This window comes from Apteryx rowi, unplaced genomic scaffold (genome assembly GCF_003343035.1).
Source record: "Apteryx rowi isolate R43461 unplaced genomic scaffold, aptRow1 scaffold_54, whole genome shotgun sequence".
Taxonomy (NCBI): domain Eukaryota; kingdom Metazoa; phylum Chordata; class Aves; order Apterygiformes; family Apterygidae; genus Apteryx; species Apteryx rowi.
The window spans coordinates 3,444,334-3,447,094 of record NW_020450805.1 but is presented as its reverse complement, the minus strand read 5'-3'; positions in this window follow the sequence as shown (position 1 = coordinate 3,447,094).

The window sequence follows — 2,761 nt, the reverse complement described above, 5'->3', positions numbered from 1 at the left end:
GGGGCTGGACTGGAGGGGGAAGGGGAAGCACAAGGCCAAAAGGGAAAACCAGGACAGCAGCGGAGAAGGGAAACTTAAGAGGAGAGGCCCAGAACAAAAGGGGGAGCTCCTCAGGCCAGATGTATACAGGAAATTTGGTCTTTAACCTCTGCAGGTCCCTGCAGCATGTAAGCTGTACACAGGCCACCAATCTCTTTCTCTGATTGTTCTTCAGCAACAGCAGCCCGCAGTGCCTTGTGAAAGATTATTTGGGGATGAAGCAGAAGGTTTGGAGATCTCTGACAAAGTCTGGGCTTTTGGTGTCACAACCACCGAAATCACACCCAACTGTGAGCTTAAGCCTTGTGCAGATAAAGCTAGAGGTACTCCTTCCCTCCTCTCATCTTCCCAGGACTTCCTGGTGTTGCCTTCATCCTTACATGACTCCTCTATCAGCAAGTCCTTACAAATATCCTCAAAGAGACAAAGAAATTAGAGCCAGGGAAGCAAGGTAGGATAATATCTTTCCAGTCTACCATGCCTAGGACGCTAACAAAGATTATTGCCTTAAAGCCATAACCCCATCTCCTGAAAGGGATCTGAAACTTTACATAAGCAGCAGAGGATACCCTGCGGAATACATTCCCACGCATGGAGCGCACAGCAGAACCTGGCTGCTCTCCTATTTATTGTTTTGATATTAAGTCCTACTAATGTTACATTGTCCTCAAACTCCAGGCAAAGATGTTTGAGTGGATAATGCATAACAGCACCATAAAACTGGAAGGGGGAAATTTGAGATCCAGCAGCTGGAAGGGGGGCAAATGGGTTTTCTAGGAGGATGATGCTCTAGTCATTAGGATGGGAAAACAGTGTCTTTTCCCACCCCCCTGTTTAGATGTGAACAGGGGGAACAGGAATGGGTGTCTTACTCTGTGCTTAGCTGCTCCATGGCATTTGAGGAGCAACAGTGTCTGCCACTGCACACCCTGCTGGAAATGTATGCATGCACAGAAATAAATGCTAAGCTAGAGTTAGCATGGACATTTTTAAGGTACCACTGTTTGTTTTCAGCATGTGATTCAACACCTGATTGCAATACTTGGGCAATATTCTTTCTGGAATCTGATGACTCTGGGCAGACACAGCTGGACTCCCCTGGACTGTTAGTCTTCAAAACATGACATTCACATCACATTAGCCATGAGATGGGCTAAAGACTTTATTGTTGCTGGCTTGTTGAACACTCAGCTCAGAAACTGAGCACAGTTGTGGAGAAAACTCAGAGGGACTGTTCCTGTGGGTCCAGTTCTGCTGCCTGTGTTTACATGAGGAGTCAAACTAAATTCATGAATAAGTGCATGGAAATCAATGCAGGAGAAAATATTTATGGTTATATATTGCCCTCATTCCTGCTTTCGAAGATCTCAAAAGCTGAAGAAGTGCTCCTGGAATTAATATTCAGTGCGAGACCAGTGTTTGGAAAGGGCCTGGAAAGGATGCTGACACTCTCACTATGTTAAACACAAGCTTAAATCACAAGCTGTGTCACTATCTTCTCTGCAACTGAAGGAGTGACAGAATCAGGCCACACCTAGAAAAGAAGTAAATTACTACTAAGGTCTCAGCCCTTTGAAACTCACAAGGCAGGCCTCAAAATCTTGATTTTTTTTAAATCCTAAGTGTCTTTCCATTTATTGTTTTCTTGCTGAGCCTTTAGGGTAACCTCGGATCACATTTGTAACACTTTCTTGAGGACTAGAAGATATATTTTAAATGAAAGTCAGTGCAGCTTCCCAAAAATACCAACTATCATGGGACTTGCGAAAAAAATCATGAGAGTTGGCAACAATATCATACAGGCTCCCACGGGGCACATGCTGGCTAGGTTTGTGATGTACTCACCACTGAGCGCATCAGCATTTTGAAAGAACAAAAGAAAGTCACATTTCAATCTGAAAATGTGCTGGTAAATACTGACATGCTTAGATCTGAGAAATGGAAAAAAGGAGATACATGCTTTGTTCCCTTTGTTTATTTTGTGTCTTCCACAGTATTAGGTGGGTAGCTACTATTTTGCTTAGGATTCAGGTCTTCCCCATACCCTACAAGAGGGTGCTTACTAGCAGAATGAAAAAAAGAGCAGACCAGGGAGAACAGAGGTGGGCACAACGCAGATGGACTGAGATGTCAGTGCAAATCGGCTTGATCTTGGGGGGGTTCTCAGATCTGCACCCCTCCCAAAACCATTTAAACATCAGTGACGGAGAAAAACAAGATGTTCAACGAGGCAGTCCCATACCTATGGCCTGTCATTCACAAGTAACTGCCCCAAAACGGGAGGTCTTGAAGCAAGCCAGTTTCAGGAGCTGCTGGCATATCTTTAGCAAACAAGTAATTGCAAATAAGGATGAGCTTTAAAATAAAAATGTGCAACAAAGCAAGTATCTTCCATGCAGCAAAGAATTCATCATTTGGACATCGGTGTCTAACCACTGAAGGGGAACGGTTTGCCCYGCTCTCTCCATGCTGCCCGGGGGCCGTGGCGGATGTCCCAGCGGCACCCCAGGAGGAACCCCCCGAGCCCGCGTTGGGGTCACCCGCTCGGCGAGGAGCGACGCAGGCGAGCAACCCGGCTGCAGCCACCTCAGGGCCTCCCGCTCCTCCGCACGCGGGACGGAAGCGCTTCCCCGAGGGGCCGGCGGCCTTCGCTCGGGGCGCCAGGCCGGCGCCCGCCGGGCGGGGGGAGACGCCTCTCTCCGGGTACCCGCCTCTGCGAAGC